The 24190-nt window shown below is 41.2% G+C and overlaps 1 protein-coding gene and 1 long non-coding RNA gene across 2 annotated transcripts in view; both read right to left on the bottom strand.

Annotated features, from left to right (window-relative positions):
- LOC308394595 overlaps positions 1-20146 on the bottom strand; it is a 52850-nt gene extending 32704 nt beyond the window's left edge. The window contains exon 1 of the long non-coding RNA XR_013971249.1: positions 19691-20146. This is a non-coding gene — a long non-coding RNA (uncharacterized lncRNA). The remainder of the gene's footprint in view (positions 1-19690) is intronic.
- Positions 1-24190, bottom strand: part of ncam2 (neural cell adhesion molecule 2) — a 462302-nt gene that overhangs the window by 390488 nt on the left and 47624 nt on the right. The window lies entirely within an intron of this gene.

The following is a 24190-nucleotide window of genomic DNA, read 5'->3' on the forward strand; positions in this document are numbered from 1 at the left end:
ACATGAAGGAACCTTTTAAAAAACAAAAAACAAGCGCGTCCATGCTCACAGGTGTACACACGGGTGATCACACCCACAAACTACACCCTTTTTGGCTCCTACCTCAAAGCACACTGTGTTCTGTTGATCTTATGTGCTGCACAATAATGTTTAACATTTAGTATTTACTGTCATATTCCCATATATCATTGTGATGTTGTTTATTCTATTACTCTTGTTCTCTTCTGCTTGTTTTCTTTTTTCTTTCTCAGCAGGTGACCCAGGTGATTGATATATGCATTTTTTTTCTTTTTTTTCTTCTTTTTTTTCTTTTTCTGCTCATTCTGTTGGTTTTTGTCTTTTGCCCTTCTCCCCCGTCCCTCTTCTCAGCTGTTTCTCTTTCCCTCTTTCTTTCTCCCCTTCTTTCCCCCAGTCAAGTCTGTCCCATGTTCAGTAAGTGAAAATAAAATAAACAATAAAAGGTGAATCAAATGGACAAAAAAAAAAAAAAAAAAAGAGATACAGGAAATGTTTGGTTAAAAGAAAAAATGCTTTAACAGATTTTTTATAGCAGTAATTTAGCAAATGTTATCGTGAAATTGTGAAATTAATTGATAATTCTGATGAACGAGTAGAGAATTATCACCTCAACCTCTTCATCCTGGAACCTTATAACAAGTCTGAGCTCACTGTTTTGTTCACAGCTTCATTTCTAGTGCTGTGGGCATCTGTTTTCAGCAAGAAAAAAAAACCTCTACTTATTTACTCCACTTTACACAAGCTCACTATGAATAGCAGAGAGACAGGTAGCAGCTAGCTTATTAAGATGGTGGAAAGAAAGCCAAAACAGCAAAAGCAGAGATTAACGCAGACGGAGAAAGTTTCACAAATGGCTGCTCTATGCTGGCTCCATAAATGAGTCACCCATCACAGACTCCAATGTTAAAACACCCAACTTAACAACAGATGTAAACAAAGGCTAGCGTAAAAACTGGTTGTAGTCCATGCCGCTTTTTTCCAAATTTGAGACTGTGCATGACGTCCATATTTAAATATCACATACAATTTCAATGTTTTAAAGCTTAAAGTTCATGTTTTAATGTTTTAAAGTAGAAGCAATTTACCGTTTTCTTTAAGTATGCTCACTTTTGGTACCAATAAATCAACAGGTCAATGGCTGTCACGCCAACTGGAGGCTACAAAATAGTTGTCTGTAAACCAATGAATAATGTCTCAATACACGATAATGTTTCTATTTACCAAATATATGTTAAACAATAGTTTCACATCTTGAATGCCCCTTCAAGCGGGATTTACAAAGTCAGAGCAGCCGCACCAAAAGTGTAAAAACTTGTAATCTGTCTATGAATGTCGGCTGTGTTTTTAAAATACCAAACCTGCTCTGCAGCGCTACTCGTGCATGAATGGCTCTACTTTGCATTATAGCTAAATAAATCCTGTTTTTTCTTGCCTTTCCAATTTTTTTACTTTCATAATGCATTCAACTCAGGATCAGATATTTGACTCCTGAGGTAAGCAGAATTAGGCAGCAATTCAAACTTGACTCTGTAATTCTGAAATAATTGCCAGGAAATTCACATTTTTGAAAATGACGTGTTTATTGAGTTTTATATTAATTAGTATGTTTGAGCTTTAATTTGTATCATATTTGCTACTTATGTATTGCACAACATATTTAGGTTTTCAAGGGAAAAGAAATTCACACTAAAGACAAAAGTCTTAAAAACTCAGACTTATATAGAGTATGAACTCTTTGTGCTGTTTCATAATGCCACAAAACTCAATTACGCCATGTTTTTGGAAAACTGAGATTCACAGCTGACAAAATAATCTAACTTTGAGAATATGTGATCATCATGATCATCATGAGATGGTGTTGAAAGATATCATAAAATCATACATGTTACATTACAACAGGCTATTTTCTGCCTGTTTGTTCAAAAGTTCAGGCTCAAGAGCTCCAACAGCTTCAGAGCATCAAACTGAGGTTAGAGCAGTTTTGTCAAGGTATAAAAAAACAAACAAACTCTGAAACCCATTTCAGTTTCTACAATATCACCCTAATTACGGTGTGCACTCCAAATAAAATTACAACCAAAAGAACATTCATGACGGCGATTGACTGTTCACGATTTTAATAACTGCACTGTCAAACAAAAATCTAAGACATAGGTCAAATGATTTAGCTCTTAAAAGCAGGAAAGAAGTACAAAAACCTTAATCTGGGGCCCTTAATATCCAATTTCTTAAAGAATAATGCCCACTCAGTCCTTTCCCACCCCTCACGCTCTTTTTATCTCTCCTGAGGCAGTCCAGCCTAACGATGCTTAATGAGCAGGAGACTGCTGGGTGGGTCATCAGTGGAGTAGAAAATCAGCTGTGTTCTCTGCCTTGCCTTGTGGTCTTAAAAGTCACCTTGGCCGTGCAGACGTGTGAGGCCCGACTCCTCGTTGCCGTCACCTTGGCCTCGGAGCTGCACGCTTCACCTGCTCACCATTCATGCAGCCAAGGAGTCTTTCAGACAAACGCTGGAGCTTAGGGGGTAATAATATCCTACATATCATATCATGAGGGCACTCGGGCCATATGGCTATGAGAACCTTGTTCCTGTGATTTATTACGGTCCCAGTGATTCCTCTCTGATGGATGGCTAATGGAAGCTGCTGGACACAGACTTTGTTGAGTAAAGATGCTCCTATCTGCACTGCAGTGCGTCATTCCAGCACACTGGCCTACTGTGTAGGAGGCACGCGCCCCTTGCACTTTTAAGATTCGCGTGTTCGACGTTAAGATTTGTGCACCGTGTGCGTTTACACAGTAGAATTTCTGTCTGAGCTCCACCAAGGCACAGATGCGTCTGTTCTCTCACCAAACTCTTTCCCCAAGCCTTCAATCAAGCCGGCACAGCAGCCCACATGCAGTGACAGTGCACCACGAAAACTGAGCAGAGCCCCGCAGCTCCCAGCTGGAGCACTTTTCTTGAACAGCATGCGTACAGGAAACTGTCACTGTCAGAGTCAGTGTACAATATTGTTACTAATAAAAAAACAGTATTGGTTTAAAATATGGTTTTGGAGATACGATTCTCCTTTAAATTTAAATTCTGTAACTCTAATTAAGCTCGACGTAGATTATAAGCTTGTTTGGGTTTTTTTGTCTTTCTTGGTTTTAAATGCCTCCAAGGGTTAATTAGTTTCAGTATTATTATGAAACCCAACAAGCAGAGCCTTGAAATAACCTTGGGTAAGCTTCTTTGACGGCCTTTCACCAACTCTGATGCCTTTTTTTTATTTATGTGCGACTGTCAGCGGCTGATTTGTGTGAAGCTGAATACGCTCCAATTTTCATTTGAAACGCAGCAATTGTTTTCAATGAATCTGTCTCGCTGTGTTGTTTCTGTTTTCCTTGTCAGCTTTTTGTTGACAACAGCATCAACAAGTAAGGTTGATGCATGCCTAATCAAATTGACTAATAATACATGCCCTTTAATTATTCCTCCCATGACTCCAATAGTTATCAGATATCAAAAGTGCAGTCAGGAACCACTTGAGCTGCATTCTAACCAGATGTTAAAAAGGCATACAGCATCTGTGTCCTTATATCACAATCCTTACTCCTTTAATTCTAATTAATAAGGGAGCAACATGTCTGGGTATAATCCTAACATCCCTCCATACAAAGCTTTAGATAAAACAACATAACAAAATGAAATACTTGCTTCAGACATTACCCATATGGAAAAGAAATAGTAAAAAATTACATGATTTACTCATGAAAGTGGCCACTTTCTCATTACTTTCATACATTGTTTTAGTAAGTATCCAAAACATACAAGTTTCATTATATAATTTTTCAAGGGATCTTATATCTGTTTTCACTCTTATATGCTTTTCATACAAGTTTCACACAAGACAGATACAAACTTTATAAGATTGATATATATCTTTTCCATATGGGTATATTTATGCCTCATTTTTTTGAGGGTAACCCTGTGTGGTTCAGCCCAACAGCTAAAAACACAAAACTAACTGCTGTATCTGTAACAGGTTCAACAGTTTGTGAAGAACAAATCCGAATGGAGCTGGTTTCAGAGCCGCACTCCACAGTTTGCATGTGGGATTATTTGGACTTGAGCCAAACGAGAGACAAAAGCCCATTAATGTGAACAAGCTGGAATGGTTCAAAAATAACGAGTGGCAATACAGCTAAGTATGACAAGCATGGTTATTGTGGCACTAAAACCTTTTTACTTTTTGTATTTCCTGAAAGTTAGGGTTAGTAAGTGATATAAAATTCTATACTAATAATAATAATGTGATTATTATGGGGCGATCGTGGCTCAAGAGTTGGGAGTTCGCCTTGTAATCGGAAGGTTGCCGGTTCGAGCCCCGGCTTGGACAGTCTCGGTCGTTGTGTCCTTGTGCAAGACACTTCACCCGTGGTGGTGGTCAGAGGGCCCTCGCCTCTGTCAGTGCGCCCCAGGGTGGCTGTGGCCACAATGTAACTTGTCATCACCAGTGTGTGAATGTGTGCGTGAATGGGTGGATGACTGGATATGTAAAGCGCTTTGGGATCCTTAGGGACTAGTAAAGCGCTATATAAATACAGGCCATTTTACCATTATTACAGGAAAGCACTGATTGAACCGATGTATATGCAGAGGTTGCAAAGACATGTGCAACATCTCTCTGATCTCTGATCAGTAAAAGATTGGTGTCTGAGATTTAAAAAAATGGTGTTTGTATTGAGGGTTTGCAGACATGTGGCTAATAATCACATGATGTTAACTTGTTTGCCATTTTGGATATGTGACAATCATGGTGACAATGTAGGATCAATGAGGAGACAGCAGCGTGGGCGTAGGGTCTGGTTTGCACCCGTCTGGCAACCACTGGTCATGAGGGAGAAGTGAGCATTCCCCAACCGATTGACAAAGACTTGTCTTGGTTGCTAGCACATTGGTGCTGTCATAGTTTGAATGGAAGTGCACTTGTCTACAAATACCACTTCTACTCTCTGAGCTGTAGTAATGCAGACAAACATGAAAACTATAGTTAACTTTGGTGAACTGCTAGCATCCAAAGCAATCATTAGGAGGTTTTTCTGTACAGCACCTTCTGTGCAGTTGATTTCATCCAGTGACTGCCAGAAAGCTTCAGGAAACACTGCTGACAAGTTGGGAAACATGTGTTTCCCTAGCAACCACTGGTGGCATCACATCCAATATGGCAGACAAATCTTGAACAGTGTCCCAATGATAAGGGAATCTCTTTTAACTGTTAGCTAAACTGCTAGTAAACAACTTTTTCTTATCCCTACAATGAAATGATTGTTATTTATAAATATCTGAAATGATGAGAGTGAGCCCTGAAGCAGCTTCCTGTCAAAGACCAGATTTATATCAGATTGAGATGCTGTGGCATGACCTTATACAAGCCATTCATGCTGGGAAAAACTTCCAGTGTGGCTGAAATAAAACAATTTTGCAAAGAAAAGTGGGCCAAAATTGCTCCAAAGGGATGTGAAGGACTCACAAACTCTTGATTGCAGACCTTGCTACCAATGGTGACACATCCACTTATTAAGTTTAGGGCGTAATTACTTCTTTATACAGGTCCAGGTAGATATTGATAACTTTATTCCCCTTAATAAATGAAATCACCACTTAAAAACTGCATTTTGTATTTCGTCTGTTTATCTTTGTCTAGTATAAAAGTTTGTTTGACAAACACTCACTGAAACATGTGTGTTTGTTGTTCTGTATGAGACAAAAAAAAGCAGCCAAACAAGCAGCTGTGTCACTGTTTACAGTATATATTACCATCAATATTACAGATGCATTGTGAACATCTGCGACAAGAGGCATTCACAGTGTCTCTGCGTTGGGTCTGCTTCTATCCTTTCCTAGTCACAACTTACTAAGTGAAAGATCATAAAATCTTTATTATTTTGCTCGCTTGCAGCAGTGTGCTGCTGTTTCTCAGTCTGTTGCTTTTATCTGTCACTACAGCGCTTTGCGGAGATGTAACAAACTTCTACACCTTCGTTATCTTTAAACTTATGTGAAGGTGTATTAGATAAGCAAGTCCCCTCATTAAATAAGAATGAAAAAAAAAAAACCTACAACGCTACAATTCCATTTAACTCTGACCCTTTACTTCTTTATTACGAATCACAGCAAACCGCGGGAGAGAGTGCTGCGCCGGCCTGAAAACCTTTCAACTAATTCCGCCTATTCAAGTCGCTTCTTCTTACCTCCTTTGAAAGTGCCGGTGTGGTGGGTGTCGCTACGTACTTTGTCACCCAAGGCTAGTAGCAGACAATAACTGGCTGTTTGTAAATCCACTGGAGAAAAGCATGACTAACTCACTCACTTGACAGGAGCTGAATAAAGCACTACACGGAGGAGCAGATGAATGCTATAACCGGCCCAAGCATCGAGGCAGGCACAGTCTGCAACATCAGCCAGCTGTGGGGTTTTTGAACACGAACCCCTTACATCATGTACCACATGACGAGTTCCTCGCCATCGTGAACTTTTACTTCATTCCAAAGAGGTGAGCCAAAAAATGGATGAGAGGGACAAGCAAACATACTTCACTACTATGACAACAGGTGCTGGAAATGCAGAAAACACAGAGGTTAGCAAAATGCATGCAGTCGTCAGCCTCTCAGACCTGACGTTCAGCCTCCACTTGCAGATGTGACAACTGCCACCTGGGAGCAGGTCACATGATTAATGCTAATTAATGCTAATGCCGTAAATAACTCGATGACAGCCCAAAATTAGCTGTTATCTGTTAACCTGCTGTGGTGTTTTCTGCAAGCCTGTGTGCACTCAAACAGATAAATCTGAAGAGATTTGAACAAATCCGACAAAGCATTGCATCTTCCTTCTAGACGCCCTGTCACGTCTGTTTACGGGGATTATAATGTTTGGCTTTCAGTCATGGAGTGTAGTATTATTTATTTAAGCATCAGGGCTTACAGATGTTACGCACACGCATGGTTCAGACACAGCTTGTTTCTAAGGTTATGTAACGACTGCTCCGATGGAAGGCGCCTTTACGCAGTCATTAGTCAACTACAGGAGCTCTTGGACCAAGCAGTTCTAGGGCACACTTACCCTAGAGGTAACTGCCCACTGGGGAGCTTCCTTTAGAAAGCAAACACACTCACCTTCGAGATCTTTTTCCACGGAAAACTAAGATGATGTATTAATAGTGTCGCAGGTTTCCTGATGATGTTGGACTTGAAAAGGCATTTTAACAATGAGTAACACTGGCCAGAGTATTTTACTTTCTTCTGATCTTTTTTCATCTGATTATTTTTCTCTCAACATTTCTTTTCTGTGTGTGGATGCACAGTGAAGCAAACAGTTTTAAAGGAAATGCCAGTGAAAATAGTGTCATTTCAACTTCCTCTTTGAGAGTACCAAAGCATAAAGCCTGAAAACTGCCTACTATCAGCTGTGATAGCAACAAATAAGGGTCACAGGAAAGAGAAAGAAAGGTCTGTCTTCTTCCTACTGCATGATCAAATGTTAGATTGGCTTTAACATGGGTTTATGAAGACTAGGGTTAGGGGTTATGACCCCTATCTACCCCTCATATTCCGCTGTGACATGACGGAGTCTGGAAAGTTTGGCAACAACATTCTGGAATGTTGGGACTTTAAACCAATACTCAAATGTTGTCGCCCAACTTTCTGGACTCTGTCATGTCACATCATGCTGGGCCCTGTGTCGTGGACATAGACCATCTCAGGTATGCTGGTTCTTCTCTAAAACATGTCTGTACAAATGTTTCACAATAAAAGCCACAATAAAAGGAATGCAGAGCTCCTGTGGGCTAAAATGACAAAAGGCTTTTAATACCTATACCCTAGAAATCCTGAATGTTCTAAAAACAGTGTGGTTCAGTACATTTGAATTGACAGGAGTAGTAAAAGAACTGAAATATGGCCAGCTATTCATCACAGGGATGAGAAAAGGCCAGTTATCTTCAGCAGGTGAGATTTAAAAAAAAGAAAAGAAAAAAAGAAAGAAAGAGAGAGTGAGAGAGAGAGAAAGAGACGTTTAGTAATTATTTTCTTTTCTTCCAGAGTTAGAAAAAGAAAATTTTCCTTCCTTCTCCTTTTTTACTGGTTAACATAAGGCCTGCCGACATAAGCTCAGAGTGTGTAATATTTCCTTTCTTGTCAGCCTATTAAACGCATGAGATGAAATTTTAAGTCAGTCAACATGGCGTAAATAACATGACAGTTTTGAGCTTTCCCTGCGTAACATATGCTTTCTTAATGAGTTTCTAGCACAACAGTACAGAAGAGACTACGCAGAAGTATGCAAACTGCAAAAACAGTGATGAGGCTTTGCTCCACAGCACTCTGGCAGCCCTACACCTCTGTTCATATAAGCTTAGTGGAGCTTAACAACCTCCACTGTTTGTGTTTTGTTAATGACAATAAAGATATTAACAAACTGAGAAGGCAAGTAAGCTCATTTAGAAATATTTTGTTTTTACTTACATTTTTTATTTATTTATTACTAAGGAAGACACTGGCTACACAACTAAACAGAGAAAATAAGCCAATAAAGCACAAGTTCTCTACCTGGCTGTGCATGTTTTATCAAATCTAGCAGTGTTTTCTTCATAAGCTTCTGTTTTGTCTTTTGTTTTTTAGCCATGAGCCACCATGGAAAGGAATATGAGGACAGAGGGAAGAAAAACAACAATAATAAAAAGGGGTAAGGATTACTTTAGTACTTCATTTTGAGCTGCTCTATGTAGAAAAACTCCTGCTTCTTTGTTGTTGTTGTTGTTGTTGTTGTTTTTGGGGGGTGGGGGGTGCAAACAGACTTTCACTAAAAAAAGGGAAGTAGTGTCAAAACAGAGTGACACGCAATTTCGCTCACTACATCTCCCGACGACGCCACCAAACACGAGTAACCTCTGGGGAGCCCCCACCCCCGACGCTGGGGTGTGTTTACGTGCGGGTGTCTCTGGGTTAATGTGAAAATTGAACACCACTCCCAGGGTCAACACTCAAACTCCTCACCCCTGCTTCAGCAAGCCAAATAAATATGCATGCCTGCGCTCGGCTTCTTTTGCATCCTTGAACTACGCCTGTCTTCGCATATGCTAATGACAAGCTGGAGAGGGAGAAGGCGGGGGGACGAGTGAGGGCCGGTAAGCGGAGGGGGCTGCGTTGAGGAGAGGCCAGCTATCCCTGGCGACCGCACGCAGGTGTTTAAGCTCGACTGAGCGCGAGCTCGTCCCCTTGAGCAGGCCAAGGTTAGCGCTGTGTTTGACTTCGACACCTCACCTTCCTGTAGCAGCTCTGCAAGCCCCTCCAGCAGGTGGAGAGAAGGAGGGGTGTGTGGGGAGGCGGGAGGGTGGGAAAAGAGGAGCACTGCGTGCCAAGGGTTTCTGTGTGTGTTTGCACAAGGGATAGACAAAAAGGGATGGATGGAGGTCAAGCCGGCATAACAGAGGATCCGTACATTAGCTCTTCAAAAGCGGGCGACTCAAGTGGTGGAAAAGAGGCCAGAAATAACTGACGCTGTTCCAGCCAAATGAAAAAAAAAAACCCAACTCTTTACTCGGACTACGCAGAAACCGGGCCGCAATATAAAGACTAAATCCAGAAAAATGCTCATTTATCAAGGCACAGGTGAACCAGTTTGTCAAGTCAAATCTGCTGCTTGTTTTCCTCAACTTTACACAAGTTCACAAAGTGAAGTCTTCAGAACCATGACGACCTTCCGAAAAGCTTTTGTTTTGTCCCTTTCAGTGCAGATTCAGTGAGGGCGGGTGTTGATTATTTGCTCAACTCTTTTTTGTTCCTCTGCTGCAATAAAACTGAAGAGATGCAGACGCAGTGAAAGCTAGCGATGCACGGCCTATGGTTTCATATCTGCCAAGTCAGAACAGAAAGGTTTCTGTGGGCAGGATCTCAAATGGCATTGAGTTTTACTTGTAAAGACACTTTGAAAGCAGACTTCGATGTTTGATGCCAAAGCTGGGGAGTAATTATGACGAATTATCACGTATGATGGCTTGAAGTTTTGGAAGTCACAGGTTGTCACACACCGCAACTGGAGCCTGTAAAGCAAAACTGCCTGTTTTTTTTGTTGTTGTTCCCTTTTTTGTGATGACACTGATTGATGATTTGAAATATGAACTAACTTTTTTTTTTTTATCGCCGCTTTTGTTGCATGTTCGTCCGACTTTTATAAGCGTCTTTCATGTTTATCAACACCGGCAGGGGGCTGTCATTGCAAAAATAAATGCCGCATATCTCCCTGCCGCTTTTACTATAAGACCCAATGAAATAAATAATCCTCCATAAAATAAAAAATGATTAAAAGGGTTGCGTTTCATTGCGAAAGCGAGCGTCGTGACATTTACGGTGCTCGTGTAAAGTTGTATCGAGCGGCATAAAAAGTCTGCCTCGTCTGCCAGAGTCAATTTGAAAGTTACGAGCTTAGAAAACACTGGGCCTCCTAATTAAACACCCAATCAGGAGCTCTGATATTAATGGAGTCCACTTAGCTCTCCATGCTTTGTCTTTCTGCTAATCTACACGATCAGTTTTTTCCCCTGCTTGCCTCTTCTTCTGCTTGTGTCTTTCTCTTTTCTTTTTTTTTTTTACTGCAAGCGTGTGTTAGCATGTACAGTACAATATGTGTGGGTGCATCAGCTGCACGTGTGTGAAAGTGGGTGCACGTGTGCGTGGCTTCTGGAGGACTTCTCTGCAGTGTCTAACAGCTCGGTGGCAGCGATTTTTCATGGATTACTACCTCTGCTGCAAAAAACACCCAAAACATCCACACATGAAGAGCAAAAAGACTAAGAGCTGAATGAAAACACTAATCTCTTCTCTGTTTGATCTTGATTAAACATCTTGCCAGATTTGTACGATTATGGTAATCACAGCGACTTTTGATTTTGGCAGAGGGAGGGAGGGGAAGAACCCCCCCCCCCCCCAAAAAAAAAAAGAAAAAAGAAAAAACGAGTCGTATCAAACGGGCTGAGCCGATTACACAGCTTTGACGTTTTCCTTGAAGACGGAAATACATCTGAAAATGATGTTTTGCTGACGCTGAGGCAACAAGATGACACAACACAAGTGGCTCTGGTTGCGATTTTGTACACATCTAAGGACGGGCGGTTAAAAATAACTGGTTTCTGGTGAGAGCTGACGATGGTACAAAGTAAATCAAAGTCAAAGCTAATGGCATCCTGTGTGTTAGAAGGGTTTGATTACCAGTGGGGGGTTGATCTGTCATTCTCCCTCCATGATGGCACCCTTTATTCTCTCCAACTGTGCAAATGGCATGACGGATTAGACATGAAATGCGTGTTTTGTGCGAAAATGATAGTTTGGGCTAAAGGGAGCCGGTTTAATTCATCAGAAACCAGAACTGGGAGTCCAAAACCACTTTTGTCTGCAGTGCTAAAGAACTGCAGTGTGGATACAACCCCAAATTAGGACAAATTTGCGCCAGCGTGTTGTGATTTAAATAGTAAAAGAGAGAGAAGCTTACTTCCACTTTGGTCTTAAGTTGGACAGACAACTAAAACTCCACTTTCTATTGGTGTAAGGAAGTTTAAGTACACATTTAATCCCTGAGATATTGTCGAATTTAAAAAAAAAGAAGAAGTATATACACCAGTGCTACCCCACAGGTACAAACGTAAAAATCGTATGCTACTTCCTTCTGAAGGTGGTCGCATTCACAAGATTTTCAGAAAACATGACCTCTGAACGTGAGTTAAAGGTCATTGAGATTTAAACTCATCCAAGATTTTAAGTCAATGCACCAATGGTCTCAATTTCAAAATCAGAAAACCTGACCTTGGATTTTCACACATACTAATGTGACCTCAGACCTTGACCTTGAGTTTAAGGTTACCAGGATTCAAACTGAGACTTTTAGTAGCTGCACCAATGCTATTATTTTCAAAATCCTACGTTGCCTAGCTCTCGAGTTATTGCATTCACAAACTTAGATGTGCATGCCACCCGCCCACCCGTGGTGAAGACAGTACCACATCGCAAAAATCTTTCAGCACGACTCTTTGGGCTTAAATTTGGATTGGAGTCTGTGCTGGTCCCCAGGTCTTATGTTTGACACCCGTGCTTTAAAACATTTCCAAGCTTGCTCATTTCCGCTAGTGGTTACAGTTTTTTCTTAAATCCTCAATAATCCATTGTGGAGTCGTACTTTCAAGGGGACAGTTTCAGGAAGTGGACTCGGGAAGAGCCCCGACACTGCTTTTTTTTTTTTCTGGAATCATGTCACAGGGTTGAAACCTCTCACTCCAGAGATTGGATATGATGGTAGAAGGGTGTCGTGTCAATCTGAGGACACAGCACCACGCCACAACTCTCCTCTTTAAGCCTTTTCAGCTAAGAAGCTACATGCACAGAAACCCACTGTAGACAAACACTTTTTCTTTTTCTTTCTCTGCACACACACAGACACACACACAGACTTGGCTCAGGACACAATGGGTCCTGTAAAAAGAGGGGCTCTGGTGCCGAATATGTCACTGTGCCCTGAGATGCTATGTTCAGGCACAGCCAACCAGCAGGAAACATTTGCCCGTTTCACCTGCCTGCCTTGAAACGCTGTATTCCTGTCAGAGTCACACATTCCTGTCAAATGTTTAAGCCTTCCCTCCTACGTCCCCCGCCGTGCTTCTAGCTTCACATTCGATTGACAAAGATGTGGAGGGAGGAAAAAAATAAATAAACAAATGAATACGAGACTGCGCCCGTGTTTGCTCATGTCATCCACACAGTTACATGAAAATAGCATCACAGAACATCTGCCCCCATCCCCATCTGCCGGCACACTAACAGGGCGAGGCAGAGCTGCGCCTCTAAGGGTGAGGGAGCCACATTTCAGGACCGCAGACAGCGGCAATGCTAGATGCAGTGTGTCGGGGAGATTCAGAACTGGCAGCTGGACAGCTCCCCCCCTCCAGCCTGCCTCCTGGCTGGCCCAGGGCGGAGAAGAGGCCAGCTGGGCTGAAGATGTGTGATCTTCAACCTGCCTGAGGACCAGTGGGAGCTGGGGATGAAACAACATGGAGACGGATCAAAGATAAAGACAAAAACAAACAGAGAAACAAACTGACACATGGAAGGGTAGGTGAGAAGAAAAGAAAAAAATCTTTGAGCAGCATCACATCCTTCCCCCAGAAGGAATGAATGTCCTCTCCCCGCATCTGCACGAGGTGCACTGAAAGAAAGCGATTCACTAAGTTCGCTAAGAGTTTTTTTGTGGCATCATTTCTCCTGCCAAAGATGAGCATTTCTGTTTTAAGTTGCTCTTATGTAAATCTTTCTGTTTAACTGAGCTACAGCAAGGTTACTAACATAAGTTTAGTTCAGTCCAGCAGCTTTAAACGACTATATTTTATTCTATCAGCTTCAAAAATGTCAAAATAAGACCAAGAAAAATGTCTTCTCCTGGGATGACAGTGGCTCAGGAGGTAAAACGGGTAGTCTACTAAGCAGAAGGATGGTGGACAAGTATCCTTGGACAAGATACTTAAACTAGATTTGGATTCATCAGCACTTAAGTATAGAAAAAAGGGCCTGTATGAATGTGTGTGTGACTGGGTGAATGAGTCTTGCAGTAAAAGGCACTTTGAATGCTCAATTAGACTACAGCAGTTTCTTCCAGGAAGCTAATTATGAATGTTGTTATTCTCTTGGATGGATTAAGAAATAAAAAAGGGTAAAAAAAACCGATGCTACATACACTTGGATGGGCTGTCCAAGAAAAGTACTTGTTTGGGAAAGTGCTTTGCTTATAAGTACTTTCCACTCTTTAGAGCAGGCCTCACGTCATAATGACGCAGTGGGCCAAGGGCTCAGAGAAGGTCTTCTTTTAACATGGTAAATGGCATGTATTTGTATAGCGCTTTACTAGTCTCTAAGGACCCCAAAGCGCTTTACACATCTAGTCATCCACACACACATTCACACACAAGCTACTGGCAAGCTACATTGTAGCCACAGCCACCCTGAGGTGCACTGACAGAGGGAAGGCTGCCGGACACTCTGACCACCACCAGTAGGCAATGGGTGAAGTGTCTTGCGCAAGGACACAACGACCGAGACTGTCCAAGCCGGGGCTCGAACCGGCAACCTTTCAATTACAATGCGAACTCCCAACTCTTGAGCCACGATCGCCCACAACATCCACCCAAAAGGCCTATGTTCCATCTAATTTTAGGGTGACATAGAAGAATGAGGATAAATATGCCCAGTTAGGAATAGCTTTCAGAACTGGGTGGCTATAGATCATTTCAACATGTGAGGATCATCTCTAATTACATCAATATTACAAGAAAATCTTTTTCTGCATATCATTCCACACCCTGTATCAATGAGGATACAGAAGACTTTCCCTTTATATGAAATACCAGCATTGACACTAGTCTAAGAAGAGTTCACATGCACACATCTATACACACACACCAAGTGTCCTTCCTGTGAACCTTGTAGTGACAGTCTAGGGACTGTGGTACAGTGGGACAGTGGCCCAGAGGTTCAACAGTGAGCTTGTTATGCCAAGGTCGCCTTTTTCAGTCTCACACCAGCTGGGAAAATCTATGTGGGGAAATTGAGTGAGAAAGACTTTCCGCTCCCTTAACATTTTCCGTAGAGGTGTCCTTGAGCAAGATACTGAAGCCCACTTGGCTCCAGGGGAATACAGGAGTGTCCGACAGTAGTAGAAGGCAGTTACAGAGCAGCAACAGTGTCACTATGCGTTATAGGCTGAGTCTGAAAGAGGGCATAGTGGTAACAGAGGACGAGAGCTCAGCCCAACATTTGACAAGTTGTTTTTTTTCTCTCTCTCTTTCCAATAACTCGGTGAGATGAGGACTAGTGAGCGCGAGTGATTTTCTTTGGGAGTAACGAATTGCGAAAGGAGTTCAAATTATTTCAAGGGAACACCAAGTTCAAGGACATCCTGCTGCACCACTGCTGCCTGCCTGCTGCCTGCCTGCGCATCTGCCAAGAAGAAAGGTACGGTGGAAAGTGAGTGTGAAATCAAAGAGCCAAAGTACATCGGCAAAAGAAGAGCTCAAGTTAAAATAATAAGGAAACACTGACAGGGAATCCTTTAGAAATAATGCCAGAACAAAGCAGTGGGATTCAAGGTTGGATAATCTATGTCATATTCTGACACTTTAAAAGAAAAAAACTAATATAGGTGGGAAAATATGCTAGAGGTATTCTTTGATGTGAATTTAATTTTAAAGTGATTCACGATAGCCTCTGTTTCACTGCAGTTTTTAATCCTTTAATAAATATTTATTATACACAGGACAGCTCGCAAGTTTAGGGTTACTTGAAAATAAACTTGTTTTGGGGAAAAAAGCATCATATTTTTTCCCACAACCTAAAAAGTTTGTGGGAATCAGAAAATGCCATATGAGCCTACACAGGTATATTATTTAGAAATCACCACTCCTGTGTTCCAGTAGCACACTGAGTTACCTAATGTAAGTTTGCAATGGCAAAAGAACTGATCAAAGCCATTACTTAGACACAGCTGAAAACTGTCGTGCTGATTAAAGAAGCAATTAATTTGGTTATTCAAGTGTCTTCGCAGAATCACTAACAAGATACTTGAGGACTGCTTGGCACCATATTATTGAGGATGATGAAGAAAATGTGATCATTTGGGGGTGTTTTGGTGGTGCTGAAGTGGAACATTAGTACAGGATGAAAGGGATCTTGGACAAGAAAGGTTCCATTTTGCAATCTTTGGACTCAAGCCTATTTCCTCCACAAGAGGACAACAAAACAAAGCAAAACTCCAAGCTTTGCTAGAGCTATTTAGAGGCGAGGAAGTCAGCTTTTCCCACTGGCTAATGCTCAAAATGTCAAGTCTTTTGAACTGTAGTGGGAACCTACAACACAATGGACAATTATCCCATCGACCTATTTTCTTCCACTTATCAAATTCAAGGTCACAGGGGGCTGGAGCCTATCCCAGCTTGGACATTTATTCTATGAAAGTAAAATCTTAAGATGCCTTGATTCTTGATGCACCAATCCAACTTTTTCCAGGTCTTTAAGTATCTGTCAATAGTGAGTGCAGAATCAGTACCAGTATTTAATTAACAAGCTGTATGCATAGATGTGAGAAAAAGGCTGGGAGTCACTCCTTCAAGTGTAAAGTATCAGGTTTGGCTTGAACAGTGCTTTATACTTTATAACTTCATACGTAGGGATGGGTACCAGTATCCGGTGCCATTATGGCACCGGTTCTGACATAAACGGTAGTAACCAGACCAAAAAGCAGCGCACATTTCGGTGCTTTATTTTTTACTGAGATGTCATACACTTTGGATTCTAGCCAATCATTTTACCTTTGCAAGCGTAGTAGGCGGGCCCAGATACGCACGTTCTTTTAGAGCTGAGCTACAGATTAAAAATGCCCAAGGCGAAACGGTCAAAAGTCTGGCTGTACTTCACAGCAAAAGATGCAAACTTAGCAGCCTGCAACAAGTGCTATTATGCTGATACTGTGATACTGTGCAAAGGAGGTAACTCCTCGAATCTGATGAAACACCTGGCGACGCTTAGCGTTTTTTTTAAAAGCCGAGAAATGCGCCGTATTTGATAGCTTGCTGCGAGACCTCACACCGAGCGCATCTACTGCGGGTGTGGTGCCTGTTATCGACCCGGAGTTAGCAACATGAACCCGAAGAGGAGAGTCCTGGCCCCCTGCCAGTGTAGCAGAAATGATGACGGATGATGATGGCAGCAGCCGTTCTTCTCTGGGTCAGTAGCTTAATGTTGTTCAGTTTACGTTGAGTACGCTAACCACGTTATTAAATTAATGCATGTAAGGTGAACTAGCAAACACGTCGTAGTTACATGCATCTGTCTTCGTGTTTGATGGCAGATACACCCGTCACCCAAAAAGGCTAAAATGACCAAAGAAAAAGTGGGAAACAGCTAAACATGAGAGGTTTTTGGACAAAGTTGGTATTTTTTCCCCATTGTTTAAGCACTGCTTCCAACCAAGAGTGATACCATAAATCCCCTATAGCTGCAGAAAAGGCTAACATTGTTATCTTTTTACAAAAAAACAGCTAAACATGAGAGGTTTGACAAAGTTTGTGTTCTTGATTCTTTAAGCACCGGTTCGAGCACCGTTTAATCACCGGCACCATTTCAAAAGTACCGGTTTGGTACTGGTATCGGATAAAACCTAAACGATACCCATCCCTATTTACACGACAGTGTAACGAAATATAATATAAATTTATTAAAACTGCATTCAATGGTAAAGTGTTCTGATCTCTCTGAGTTTTTTCAGATTCTGCCATTAATCTTCTGTCCTCTCTTCTTCAACTTTACCTTGTGGTGTGCCTCAAAGATCAGTCCTAGGACCTGTCTTGTTTACATCCTGAGTGATTTTGATTATAATATTGCTATGCAGATGGCATCAAATCCCACATGTCAACTTATCTCTCTATCCACCTTCCTACCAAGCTGTGTCTCTCTGGCAACCTTATCTCCAGGGTGACTTAGAAGCTTGCAGACATTCTATCATCTTCAGTTCGAGCAGGTCTTACTTTTGATCAGGCGTTCAGTTTTGATGCATCTTGTACAAACCTGCTTAAATCATCTGTGTGTGTGTTTCAGTCTGAAACGTGGAATGGTTTTCATTAATCACTGATCAATAATTATGATTCATTATTCCTTTACCTGGGAAAATCGTCTTTGATTGCATAAAGTCAGTCCACAATCCTGCTGGAAAGCTTCTACAACCTCAACCCCTAAATGAGGAAATGGATAGGCTCAATACAGCAGGAGCTCAGCGCAATTGGCAGTCCACAAATATAATCAAACAGTATATGAGTGACTTTGGTCTTTGCGATGCATGGCGCTCCCTTCACCCCAACAGTAAGGAATATACTTTCTTTTCACATGTCCATCACTCCTACTCTCACCTGGATTATCTCCTAGTCAGCAGCTCACTGCTGAGTGACATCTCAGACACTGAGATTCACCCTATAGCTGTCAGTGATCATGCTCCTGTATCTTTAACACTAATACACAAGAATAATACTACGCCAAGTAAAAACTGGAGATTTAATACATTACTACTCAAAGATGAAGAGTTTATCAAATACTTACAAAAAAGGACTATATTTAAGCTATAATGACATCCCTGGAACATCAGCATCTGTCACAGCACGGAAAGCTGTGATGAGAGGTAAAATAATTTCTTTCTCATCACATAAGAAGAAAACAAAAATGTTCAGGAACTAGAAAAAAACATCAAATCCTTAGAAAAAGCCTATGTGTCCCACCAAGATCAAGAAATATTGAACAAAATACGCAAAACAAAACTAGAATTAAATGAAATCATTAATAAAAAGACTCAATTCTTAGTACAAAGACTTTGCCTCCAAAATTTTGAACACGGTAACAAATCCGGACAATTTCTAGCTAACCAGTTAAAAATCCATAAAGAAAAAACAACCATATGTGCTGTTAAAGATTTATCTGGGAATACAATATATGACCTTAAAAAAATGAACAACATTTTTAGGGATCTTTATGAAACTTTATATACACCACAAGTAAACCCATCGAAAAACAAAATTGATCAATTTTTCGACAATGTAACTCTTCCAAAATTATTAGACACCCAAGCAATGGCACTGGATTTGCCACTGATGCCAGGTGAACTCTAGGAAGCCCTGATAAGCATGCCCAATAATAAGGCTCCAGATCCAGACGGCTTTCCTGCAGAATTTTATGAAGAATTCTGGACGATTCTAGCACCAAGTTTTCACAGAATGTTGCAGGAAATCAAGGAAAATGGCAGACTACCACCAAATATGAACTCTGCAAATATTAGTCTCTTACTAAAACCAGGCAAAGACCCTGTATTTCCTTCAAGCTATCGTCCAATAGCCCTTATAAATGTAGACCTTAAAATAATCTGCAAAGCTCTCTCAAAGAGACTGGAGAAAATAACCTCCCTTTTAATTCATCCTGACCAAACTGGTTTCATAAAAGGTAGGCACTCATCAACAAATACACGTAGATTACTTAATTTAATAGACTACTCATACAGTAAAAATATTGAAACCATAATATTGTTTCAAGCAAAGGCATTTGACAGAGTGAACTGGAAATTTCTATTCGCAACTTTACACAAATTTGGTTTTGGAAACTCTTTCGTAAGTTGGTTAGAAATATTATTCCCCAACAGCTTGTGTCAGAACAAATGACCAAATATCCCCCAGCTTCTGTCTCCCGAGGGGCACCAGGCAGGGATGCCCACTCTCCCCTTCACTGTTTGCAATTTTTATTGAGCCACTAGCAGCAGCAATCAGACAGGCTACAACAATTAAGGGCATAAAATGTAAGAATGTAGAACATAAAATGAGCCTTTATGCGGATGATGTGTTACTTTTTCTCCAAAACTCACAAACCAATCTCTCTGGGGTGATTACATCTTTCTCAAAAGTCTCAGATTATTCAATTAACTGGACAAAATCTACAGCTCTTCCAATTAATTGCTCCTTCTATAATTCTTCATCTACCCGACTGCAATCTGGAAATATTAAATATTTAGGTATCAATATCTCTCCTAAGCTTGCAGAATTAACTAAATTAAAACACATCCCACCTGCACGCCACTGCAACCCCCTCTGGCCTCTGCTCCGTAGCTGCGGGGTGACCTCTCGTTTAGGGCTCTACTCAGCTCTTCCCAGGAGGGTGGCACGGTTCCCCCCCTTTGGTGGTCCTCCTCGGGTCCTTGTACTCTGGGGCCTCTGGATATCTGGGGCCTGGATCTCCTCCATACCTGCTTCATACCCTGGTGGACGGGGCTGTGGCTCCCCACACTCCCTAGCAGATCGTTACATGGAGAAACCTTTGGAATACAAGCATGCTGATCCACACAGGTGTGCACACAGGTGTACACACGGGTGTTCACAGACGCGGACTACACCTTTCTTGGCTGCTGCCTCAAAGCACATTGTGCGCTGTCTATCTTGCGTGCTGCACAATATCGTTTAATATTTAGTATCTACTGTTATCTACTGCTAGCTAGTTTATTGTGATGGTGCTGTTTTTTTTATTATGTTGCTCTTTGTTGTTGGCTTTCTCTTCTGTTTTTTTTTCTCCATACAGGTGATCCAGGTGTTTTGTTTTTGTTTTTTCTTTCTTCCCCCCCTTCTCACCGTCTCTTCTCCCCTTTGGTTTTCTTTCTCTCCCTCTCTTTCTTTCATTCTTTCTCCCTGTCCTATCCCCCAGTCATGTCTGTCCCGTTTGTAGCAACCGAAAATAAAATAAATTCAGAATTATAATAAAGGTCAATCAAATGGACCAATATGGTAAGGCCATGATGATCCACTTGGTAAAATAAATCCGCTTGGCATCTTTCTTGGCCTTAAGACAACAATTCTGCTGGCTAAAGATCCAAACGGGACACAAAAAAAACAAACAAAAAAAACACATCTCACCTTTAAAGACAGTAGAAGGCGATCTGGCTAGATGGAAATCTCTACCCATATCACTCATGGGAAGGGTTGCCGCTATAAAAATGATGGTCTTGCCATGTCATGTCTGCCCCGTCTGTAACAACCGAAAATCAAATAAATAAATAATTTTTTAAAAAAAAGAAAAAAAAGGAAGCTTCTAACCAGGTACTAAAACAGGTCTACATCCATACGTAACTACTAAGACTCTGAGGTCAACTCATCTATGCTCCCGGTCCACTGGCCCACTGTGGTAAAGATAGAGACGAGGATGAAGCTGAGCTATGTTACTGCCAAAAGCTGTGGGTAGTGACCGAAATAACAAAAGAATAACACAGTGGACACAGTCAGCAGAAATGAATCCCCTATTATGGGTTTCAGGCTCTTCCTTAGAAACAGAGGAGCTAGAAGAGGTGATTCAGGCATTTCTCTGAGATGCCTTGCCAGACCAAGATGAGGTCTTTGGAGCCTGTCTAACCAGGAGGAGACTGCTGGGTTGACCCAGGACATGTCCAAGTTATTACATGCCTCGGCTGGTTTGGGGCCCTTTTCACATGTCCCCCAGAAGAGCTGGAGGAGTTGTCTGCAAAGAGGGAGGTCTTACCCTCCATAATCTGCACTAACCAGACAGTCTGGTAAACCATACTGTATGGAGCGCAAGATTCAACCAGTTGTTTAAAGTCAGTGAAATTGAGTAAGCTACACTAATCAGGGGAGGCAGTTAGACAACGAGAGGCTGAGTGTGCTTTGATGCAAGCAGACAGGGCCTTTTCTGAGGCATTCACATGAATTAGACTCAAAGTGAGGATCGTCATAAACTGGCACACCTGTTCCTTCCGCGCCCCGAGGACTGGCCCTCCCACCGAGCTGAGTACAGTAGCACTTCAGAGGCTTGCCTGGAATCTCTTAGAAATTTATGGACTACAATGTTCACTGCTGTGCTTCTTAACTAGCACTTGTTTCATTGTGCATTTGCTCTGGTTTACAGTCTGTATTGAATTATACTAAAATGCTAAATTAGGCCTGATAAACAGCTTTTCTGCTGAAGTTTGTGTCTGATTTCAGTGGAAAACATCACAGAGCTATTTCCAGCGTCGCTAAAACAGCCATTTCAAAACATCCAAAGTTGGTATTAGTCTGTCACAATTATTGGTATTCAAAGGAGTTATATACTAATCAGAACTGTATATGACCACATGATGTGATTATTCGAATATGGTCTTTTAGTGAAGATTTACGTTAGATTAGATCAACCAAAAAAATTGCATTTGTGTGTTTGGAAGGTGCATATCTCACCTTATTGCATATTTAATAAAGGAAGTGTTGTCTTTTGTCTTCTGCAGTACTGTGATGTGTAAGTAAGTTCTCCACATCTCAAAGGAATCAAGCTTTAAGACGACACAGATGAAATTTATAATAGCTGCAGGGATATTTTTGGTACTTGGTAAATGATGGATGTATAAAGTGGTTCTACAACAGAAACAGCAAGAATCCTACAACATATCAGTTTCCTAAAGACTGTCGATATAAAAATGTAAACCAATCACGCAATTTTTACTACAGTTGCACCAAAATATTCATTCATGATTCATTCATGGGTAGGCTTTTGTGCTTTTCTTATGTATTAATATGACCTGTAACCCCCATCCCTCTCACTCACAGCAACCACCACGAACTTCTGTTCACTCTGTTGTTGCCTATTATCAGTAGATTTCGCTGTTTTCCCCTCATCCCTTACCTACTGCTTCACAATGAGGAGCACAGAGGGCAGTGGTGCACACTGGGAGATAAAAAAAATGTAAATTACCATTTTAACTTTCTTTCTGAGTGATCATTTTATATGTAAATGTAGGCAAAATCACAGCACAACCTTTGCTGAGGGAAGGTTGGTTATTTTTTCTAAAGGCCAAAAAAAGAGATTATTTTGTAAATCCTTTAAAAAGATAACTGTGCACCCAGCATCCATATTAGTAGGTACATGTGTACAGTCGAATGCAGCCCTGTCATAAAGTTTACTCTTATTCTTACAGGTAGCTGTTCATATTCATGTGCTACTCAATGAAAAAGAAAAACAACCTCTTTTTATTCTTCTTTATATCATTCTGTGCTCTCAGCTGTTGAAACATTAAAAGCCTGCATTGTTGAAATCTATCAAATTCCCAGAAATCCGGCTCTTCTTAAACTGCACACTGTTCCTGCTTAACAAATAACAAAAAGAAAAAGAAAATGCCTTGGTCACCCTAAAGCAAAAGAGTCCTTGTGATACCACTGAAGATCCAACAGAATGCCACATACAAAAACAAGAAGAGCTCTCAGAGAGTATGGTCTTGCAGCCTAGGCCATGAGCCCTTTTCACGGTCTCAGAAATACAGACATACAGATCTAAATTTCAAGTTTTCTTCCACTGAGTATGATCCACCTCCCTGTCAGATTTTATGAAATACAACCTTGTGGTTTTCGTTTAATCTTGCTAAAAGATTATAAGGGCAAACAAATGTCACCTTAGCAGAGTAAAAAATAATAAATTCTTGCACATTTTCTTTTTTTGAGGCAGAATTTTGTAGAGACCTGCAGCATTGTGCAAAAGCACTTAGTTATTCCTCCTAACTTTATATTTTTCTTTCAAACAGCCAGACTGTCATTTTTTAAAGTGGTCTTCAGCAATAGTTTTCCAGGCTTTTCAAAGCGTTTCTTTGGACATTGGCTGCTTTTTCATTCATTTTCCATCCAGTCCTAGTACCCAAGCATTTTCAGAGGAATGTTTTTGTGCTTGTTAGTTTGTTAATACACTTAACACTGAGCTGTGAATCAATTCAGCATAAAAAGGCCACCTAACTCAAGGGATGAACCAGACAACAGACAACTTGGCAAAGACCAATTTTAAATTGCATCTTTAGGCACTTTGTTACTATCAGTCCTGTTCCAAAAAACACATACTTTCTTGCTGTTTCTTTGGTGGAATCTGTGAAAAATATCAATTAAAAAGTGACAATAGATCGCACTTTTCTGCCAGCAGGATGAATCCCGGACAGCTATTTGTCACAAACCTGGTATATCTCAGCGCGGTGTGTACTGTGCCCTTAAAAATTTTGAGAAAACTGAACAAGTGGGGGATAAAATAAGAAGTAGCACACCTAAAAACCTATCTACAATAGATGAGCACAATTGTAAACTGTCATTAAGTTAATAACAGAAAAAAATCCCACAAAGACCTGAGAGATGCATCCGCCCGCTGTGAACATCTACTGTTCACTGAAGCCTCTTCACAAATAGTCTCAGTAGAGGGGCGGCTTCCAAGAAGCCGTTCTTATGGAAGGAAAGTAAGTAACACAGTTTAACACTATCAGCCATGGATTGGCCTATCCATATATATATATATATATATAAAAACACCCAGCACGCCCCTGCGGGCAGTTTATCCTTCAAGCTCGGGTCCTCTACCAGAGGCCTGGGAGCTTGAGGGTCCTGCGCAGTATCTTAGCTGTTCCCAGGACTGCGCTCTTCTGGACAGAGATCTCCGATGTCATTCCCGGGATCTGCTGGAGCCACTCGCCTAGCTTGGGAGTCACCGCACCTAGTGCTCCGATTACCACGGGGACCACCGTTACCTTCACCCTCCACATCCTCTCGAGCTCTTCTCTGAGCCC

The sequence above is a fragment of the Rhamphochromis sp. 'chilingali' genome, assembly GCF_963969265.1.
Source record: "Rhamphochromis sp. 'chilingali' genome assembly, chromosome: 3".
In the NCBI taxonomy this organism is placed as follows: Eukaryota; Metazoa; Chordata; class Actinopteri; order Cichliformes; family Cichlidae; genus Rhamphochromis; species Rhamphochromis sp. 'chilingali'.